Source organism: Colobus angolensis, unplaced genomic scaffold (assembly GCF_000951035.1).
Source record: "Colobus angolensis palliatus isolate OR3802 unplaced genomic scaffold, Cang.pa_1.0 Scaffold197, whole genome shotgun sequence".
Classification (NCBI taxonomy): Eukaryota; Metazoa; Chordata; class Mammalia; order Primates; family Cercopithecidae; genus Colobus; species Colobus angolensis.
This window is the reverse complement of record NW_012115121.1, coordinates 1162312-1170484: the sequence shown is the minus strand read 5'-3', so window position 1 is coordinate 1170484 and position 8173 is coordinate 1162312. Positions and strand designations below refer to the sequence as shown.

At 43.1% G+C, this 8173-nt stretch overlaps 1 protein-coding gene across 5 annotated transcripts in view; it reads left to right on the top strand.

The window, feature by feature from the left end:
* NCEH1 (neutral cholesterol ester hydrolase 1) overlaps window positions 1-8173 on the top strand; it is an 86548-nt gene that overhangs the window by 16382 nt on the left and 61993 nt on the right. The window contains exon 2 of one of the 5 annotated variants that reach the window (XM_011941000.1): window positions 206-208. The exons of the other annotated variants lie outside the window; for them this stretch is intronic. The gene's annotated coding sequence lies outside the window, so the exon portion shown is untranslated. The remainder of the gene's footprint in view (window positions 1-205; window positions 209-8173) is intronic. 5 annotated transcript variants of the gene reach the window in all.

Below are 8173 nucleotides of genomic sequence, written 5' to 3'. Positions count from 1 at the left end.
GTTAGCCAGGATGGTCTCGATCTCCTGACCTTGTGATCCGCCCGTCTCGGCCTCCCAAAGTGCTGGGATTACAGGCTTGAGCCACCGCGCCCAGCCTGTCCCAAGGTTTCAGTCACTTCCATTTCACTGCACACAGTTCGTCCTTGTTTGTGAGAGGCAAGGCCAGACGGCAATTATCCAGGCTTCCTTAACTTTCTTTGCAAAGCAAGTCAATTCTGCTTTTAGAGGCCAGGTGCAGTGGCTCACGCTTGTAATCCCAGCACTTTGGGAGGCTGAGGCAGGTGTATCACCTGAGATCAGGAGTTCGAGACCAGCCTGGCCAACATGGTGAAACCCCGTCTCTACTAAAACAAAAATTACCTGGGCGTGGTGGTGGGTGCCTGTAATCCCAGCTACTTGGAAGGCTGAGGTAGGAGAATCGCTTGAACCTGGGAGGCGGAGCTTGCAGTGAGCTGAGATCATGCCACTGTACTCCAACCTGGGTGACAGAGTGAGACTCCATCTCAAAAAAACAACAAAAAAATCTGCTTTTAGAAAATGATCAGCTTTTAACAATAAGATTGCTGGCAGATATCTACATAGTAATAGATGCATTTGCAGAATTATAAACACAACCACTTTATAAAATAGTAGTTAATGTTCTCATTTTATAGGAAAGGAAATAGAGGCTCAACAAAGTTCAGTAACTTGTTCAGAGACATGGGCCTGCTTAGTGAAGCTGGCTGTGAACAAGGTCTGCTGGACCCCATAGCTCTTTCAGCTGTATTCAGCAGTCTCCTGTTATGGTCGTTCAATTTTCTGTCTTCTCCCCTTCTCCTTCTCCCTCCACTCTCAGCTCTTTTGTGGCTAGTTATATGATACACATTAAGAATGCATCACATAGGGAAAAATGTATTATGTGTTTACAAATTTTAGTCCTGGAGGATGCTAATACTGTTTTTAGAAAAAGAAACTTGAGACAAAAAAAGTATAACAGTTTATTTGAGCCAAGAGAGCTGCACTCTGCAGGGTGAACAGCAAGATTCTATAGACCAAACACCCAAGAGAGGTAGAGAAATTACTTGACTGGCTACAGCTAGGCATTTTGCCTTATTTGGATGTGATCCAGTGGCTAGAGGTCAGTTAGTGGTTTCTGATAGGTTAAGCTTAAGTTTTATTTTACTGCTTATGTTGAATTGGGTTTTGGCCTGCTTACCTAGGGGCTCTAGTTAAAGTGACAACCTCAGGCCAATGGCCTCAGTATTTGCTTTAAAGATGTACATTGGCTGGGTGCTGTGGCTCACACCTGTAACCCTAGCACTTTTGGAGGCCAAGGCGGGTGGATTGCCTGAGCTCAAGAGTTCGAGACCAGCCTGGGCAACATGGCAAAACCCCGTCTATACTGGAAAAAAATATACAAAAAATTAGCTGGGTGTGGTGGGGCACCTGTAGTCCCAGCTACTCGGGAGGCTGAGGCACAAGAATCCCTTGAACCCAGGAGGCACAGGTTGCAATGAGCCGAGATCACACCATTGTATTCCAGCCTGGATGACAGAGTGAGACTCTTTGTCCAAAAAAGAAAAAAGATATTACCCATTGAATAGGGCCCTATGGTTCAATAAGCTAAGTTTAACAGAGTTAATCAGGATTTCTTTTTTAACTGTATATCCTTTGAGAACTCTGTGCTAATATGTATTTTGAATCTTACAGAGAGTGTACAATGAATCCCAAATTTAATTGACTACAGATCTCTTATTTCACAAAACACCTCATGAAACTGAGGGTATGTTTACCAAACATTGGGGAGCATTTTCATAGTGTTTAAGAGCATGGACTTTGGGACTGGGGAGACTTGTGTTCAAATCCTGGCTTTGAGCTATCCTAGCTGTGTGACCTTGAACAGAGAACATAACCTAAGGGTTTGTTTGCTGATCTAGCAAGTGATTAAAATGCTCGGTCTGGAAAGTTATGAAGATTGCACAAGATGTGAATAAAGTTTTGTTTGTGGTCATCATCAAACATTAGTTAATATGTAAAGCACTTGGACCAGTACCTGGCACACGAGAAATATGTTTAGTCCAAATCTGATTTTTGTCAGTTGTCTACACTAAACTACAATGGTAATTTTTTTTTTTTTCTTATTGTCACCATTGTTCTTGCCAATCTGCTATTGCTTTCAGGTTTGGGGATTTCTATACAGATATAGATTTATTATTATTATTATTATGTTTTGAGACGGAGTCTCACTCTGTCACCCAGGCTGGAGTGCAGTGGCGCGATCTCAGCTCAATGCAAGCTCCACCTCCTGAGTTCACGCCATTCTCCTGCCTCAGCCTTCCGAGTAGCTGGGACTACAGGCGCCAGCCACCACACCCGGCTAACTTTTTGTATTTTTAGTAGAGACGGGGTTTCACCTTGTTAGCCAGGATGGTCTTGATCTCCTGACCTCGTGATTGCCCGTCTTGGCCCCCCAAAGTACTGGGATACAGGCATGAGCCACCATGCTTGGCCTAGGTGTGAGCTTCTTAACATGTACTGCTGTTGGTTATGGCTATTAGGTTTAAATCCTGGCTTTAGCACTTGTGACTAGTTGGGCAGGTTATTTAACATCTGTAAGTGTTAGTTTCTTATCTGTGAACATGAAGATAATGACAGTACCTCCTTCAAGGCTTATAAGGATTAAATGTAGTTGTGTATATGAGTTTCTTAACCCAGTGCTTGGCATGTAACAAGAACTCAAAACCTCTTCCTAAAGTTAAAGTTTTAGAGTCCATGGATTTAGTGTGCTGATGTTCTAATTGGATATATGAATCATCATCATCATCATCATCATAGCCAGTTCATTTTTCTTTTTCTTTCTTTCTTTTTTTTTTTTGAGACAGATGCTCACTCTGTCACCCAGGCTGGAGTGTAGTGGCGCTATCTCAGCTTATTGCAACCTTTGCCTACTAGGTTCAAGCAATTCTCCTGCCTCAGCCTCCCAAGTAGCTGAGATTACAGGTGTGCACCACCACGCCCAGCTAATTTTTGCATTTTTAGTAGAGACAGCATTTCACCATGTTGGCCAGGCTGGTCTCAAACTCCTGACCTCAAGTGATCCACCCACCTTGGCCTCCCAGAGTGCTGGGACTAGAGATGCGAACCATCACGCCCAGCTGCTAGCTCATTTTTCTAACCATGATTTAAATATATTAACCCAATCTTTATACCAGCCTTGTTACATAAGTACTATTGTTGTTAAATTATAAATGAGGAAATTGAGGCACAGAGAGGTTAATTAAATATCTGCCCAAGTCACATACCCCATAAGTGGCAGAGCCAAAATTCTACTCCAGGTAATCTGTCTGGAGGTAGTGCTCCAAAAGCTGCAGAAACTCCTCTTAGTCACTGTCTTATATCAAGGAGCTCCACTGGGCTTTGCCAAGGTATCAGTTCATTTTAGAATTTTATGTCAACTGTGAAGAGTTCCTTAGACTGTAGGTACCTTAGGCAAAGTTGTTGACATGACATTTTGTTATAAAAATTAAAGTGCTTTACTTGAATTCTAGTCCTAATGGTGGGTGATCTTGCCTCAATGTGAAGGTAGTGAAGAAGTACTTACAAGCAGGGTTAATATTTTCCTCAACAAAGGGCTTTAGATTTGCTCAAATGATTGACAACTCTGGGGCTTAGAGATCTGGCCTATGAGTATGGAAAAGATGACTTTGACTTCTGAAGTTATGAAAGACACGTGTATTCAGTTAACCACCATAATTGAGGAAATATACCATGGCCTCTCTATCTTTTGTTAGTTGAGCAATTATTATGTGGTAGTACTAGGATATCACAATTCACAAGACAAACAGCACTTGGTCCTCCTGGAGCTACAATCCAGTGCTAAAAACATAAGATGAATAAGTAAAGGAAATGTAGGGAGAAATTTGTTGGCAGGTCAGTGATAAGGGAAACCCTGGGAATCCATGAAATCCCCTGAGGAGCCAGTGTTGAATGAAGAGTAGTGTTAGAGCTGCCGAGAAGAGGTGGAGCCTTGGAGAAAGCAGAAGTTGGGAAAACAAGAAAAAACTGGGAAGAGGACATCAGAGAAGCCCAGACAGAGCACTGCCAGCAGGGCGGGACCGGCTGTGATGAACTCTCCTGAGAAGCTGAGGAACCTGAGGACTGCAATGGACCTGTCAGGACTCCACAAGTGCACTCCAGGCATCTGTGCCTTTCCATTCAGTGTCTCGACCTGTAACCTGTCTGTTGGAGTGGTGTTAAGGATGTCTTCCAAAACCGATGTTTTGACTTTGGCAATGTTGATATTGAGCTATCATTTCTGACAAGAAATAGTCAAAATATGCTTTATAGGTTGTGACTAAAATTCAAGGTGGAGGTTACTGATGGAAATTACTGATGAACTAAATAGTAAAATACACACACACACACATATATATACTCACATATATATATCTTTCCCTAGCTAACTAAATTAATGTCAGTTGGTTCGTCGACGTGGAAACATATTTTACAATCTGGACTCTTCGCAGGCTAGGTAGCCTTTTCTGTCTGTCTCAAAAAAACGTTTCTCATCAGATTAATAATAAACTTAGTCCATTTTAGATTAAATTCTATTAGTTCTATAGTTGTATAACATTTAAATACAGGCTGGGCACTGTGGCTTACGCTTGGGCAGGATGAAGCAGGAAGTTTGCTTGAGCCCAGGAGTTTGAGACCATCCTGGCCAAGGTGGCGAGACCCGTCTCTACAAAAAATTTCAAAAGTTGGCCGGGCGTGGTGGCAGGTGCCTGTAGTCCTAGCTACTCAGGAGACTGGGCGTGGGGGAGGGTCGATTGAATCCAGGAGCTTGAGGCTGGGTGTGGTATGATTGTGCCACTGCCCCAGCCTGGGTGACAGAGTGAGACTCTGTCTCAAAAAAAAATACATAAATAAAAACATTTAAGAATTAAATACACATACTATACTTTTGTTAAGGACAGTGGGTCAGTATTTTACAGGATCTCCATGTGCCAAATTTGGTTCTTGGCAGCCAGAGGTTTCTACCGACCAAAACCAGTAATGTGTCAGTCTTATTTCCTCACATAGCTAATTAAAATTGCCCAATTCTGAATTGTTCAATTAAATGAAGCTTAATACATGGATGAAAAGAAAGGGCCGGGCGCGGTGGCTCAAGCCTGTAATCCTAGCACTTTGGGAGGCCGAGACGGGCGGATCACGAGGTCAGGAGATCGAGACCATCCTGGCTAACACAGTGAAACCCCGTCTCTACTAAAAATACAAAAACTAGCCGGGCGAGGTGGCGGGCGCCTGTAGTCCCAGCTACTCGGGAGGCTGAGGCAGGAGAATGGCGTAAAGCCGGGAGGCGGAGCCTGCAGTGAGCTGAGATCCGGCCACTGCACTCCAGTCCGGGCGACAGAGCGAGACTCCGTCTCAAAAAAAAAAAAAAAAAAAAAAAAGAAAAGAAAGATAGTATTATTGATCATGTCTACAGAAGGAACCTCGTTGGTAGTGATGTTCAATTACTCTAAAAACATTAACATGGTTTCTGTCTCTCTCAAAGCATATTTTGAGAGCAAATAATAGAATTTAGCTGCTTCAAAGACTTGGATTTCCATTTCGGTATTGTGAGTGGTTAAATGTCTTTGTCGCATCCCCAACTCTAACCATCCCTTCCCCCTTTTTTTTTTTTTTTTTTTCATATTCAGGCTTTAGAAGATTGGGAAGCAATCATGGGTAGCATGTTAAAATTTGACACACTTGTAATCATTAAAGTTGCTGAAATACAGATTGGTCCTTGTGGCTTTGTGTGCACATGGTTTACTTTCAGGGTCTTTTTATAGATATTGAAGCTATACTTAAACATATAGTCTTATATTTTGTTATAGCTCTTCCTCTTTCTGTTTATGGAGGAAAAAGATGCATTATTCATTTTTTAAAGTGCCAGCATATTTTCAGCAGACATTTTTTTGGTTACCCAGAATGTGTCAGACACTGCAGAGTCCTGGAGCTTCTCATACTCTGAAAAACCAAGACGTAGACAATCTCAAACAAATATGCTGAGGGCTTCAGTTTGTGGTGCAAAGTGGGTGCTATGGGAGCCTGGTTGGAGAAAGCCCCTGTAAGTCTGAGGAACTCAGAGGAACCCAGAGGAAGTGCTGGCTGAGCTGGGTCTGAATGGATGAGAAGCAGCACTCTTCCAATAGGAAGAGCATTCCAGGAAGTGAAAACAGCAGGTGCAAGAGTCTGAGGTGGAAGAGCATGGCACACACAGGAAGCTACCGCTGTGGAGTTTCTAAAAGTATCAAAGTTTGAAGGAGATCTTTACATGACTGAACCATGGGTGGGACTAGTCTGCCTTGTGTTGTTAGATCTATTTCACTGCTTTAATTGGGGTCACTTTTAATAAGCCAATAACAGGATAATGAAAGCACACAACCAATATCAAGAGTAAGTACTACTTGGTGAAATAAACTTGAAACTACTTACTGAAAATATTCTAGACCAGGCACGGTGACTCATACCTGTAATCCTAGCACTCTGGGAGGCCGAGGTGGGTGGGTCACTTGAGCCCGGGAGTTTGAGACCAGCCTGGGCAACATAGTGGGACCCCTATCTCTACAAAAAATTTAAAAAAAAAAATTAGCCTGGCATGATGACATGCACCTGTGGTCCCAGCTACTTGGGAGGCTGAAGGAGAATGGCATGAACCTGGGAGGTGGAGTTTGCAGTGAGCCATGATCCTGCCACAGCACTCCAGCCTGAGTGACAGAGCAAGACTCTGACTCAAAAAAAAAAAAAAAAAGAAGGAAAAGAAATAAAAATATTCTGTTACAAACCTTAGAGTAGAGTAGCATTTAACTCCTGGTGGCCAAATATATAATTTGATTGAAAACAACGAGGTTTTTCTTCTGTTTGGTTTTAGTAGCTTTTTGTCTTTACCAAAAACTTATTTAAGTCTGTCTTTCTTGCTGTGTTCCTAATGTATTATTTCAGAAGGTCGTTCTTTGTTTAAAGTTTGAAACAAACACTGCAGTTGTTGGCAGCTATGGTGCCTTATTGGAAACAAACGCTTCTTGCATGTTTGTCAAAAGGGGCGGGTCTATGGTTAGAGAACATGACCTCTTGTTTTAACTACCCAGTCTAGTTTCCCTCTCATCTCCTCTCACTACCCCCTGTTCTTTCTCTTCTTTTTTTTTTTTTTGAGACGGAGTCTTGCTCTGTCACTCAAGCTGGAGTGCAGTGGCATGATCTTGGCTCACTGCAAGCTCTACCTCTTGGGTTCACGCCATTCTCCTCCCTCAGCCTCCCAAGCAGCTGGGACCACAGGCATCCACCAACGCACCACGCTAATTTTTTGTATTTTTAGTAGAGATAGAGTTTCCCTGTGCTAGCCAGGATGGTCTCAATCTCCTGACTTCATGATCCACCCGCCTCAGCCTCCCAAAGTGCTGGGATTACAGGCGTGAGCCACCTCGCCCAGCCAACACCCTGTTCTTTCTTTAACCTTGTTTGTCAGTTCTTTCTGTCATGGGATTTGCTTACTCCTAAGTAATTCCATCTCCACTGCCTGGCTGAAAGCTCTGGAGGGGAGGGGCTTGTCTGTGGACTTCCCCACTGTATGCCCAACTCCTAAAAGTACCTGGCACAAAGTAAACACATATTTGCTGAGTGAGTGAATAGATTGATGAGTGACCAAAATTCCCTGGACAGCTTTTACAGTAGAGAGGGTATTGGTGATAACACCTTGACAGGAAGTAGTCTCAGTCTCTGCATCCCATTTCTCAAATAAGGCAGCATCAGTGAAATTGACCAACAAAATGTGCTTGCAGCCGGGCGCCATGGCCCATGCCTCTAATCCCAGCACTTTGGGAGGCTGATGTGGGTTAATCACTTGAGGCCAGGAGTTCGAGACCAGCCCTGGCAATATGGTGAAACCCCTGTCTCTACTAAAAACACAAAAATTAGCTGGGCGCTGTGGCACACACCTGTAATCCCAGCTACTCAGGAGGCTGAGGCAGGAGAATTGCTTGAACCTGGGAGGCAGATGTTGCAGTAAGCCAAGATTGCACCATTGCACTCCAGCCTGGGTGACAGAGTGAGACTCTGTCTCAAAAAAAAGTTTCTCATCAGATTAATAATAAACTTAGTCCATTTTAGATTAAATTCTATTAGTTCTATAGTTGTATAACATTTAAAT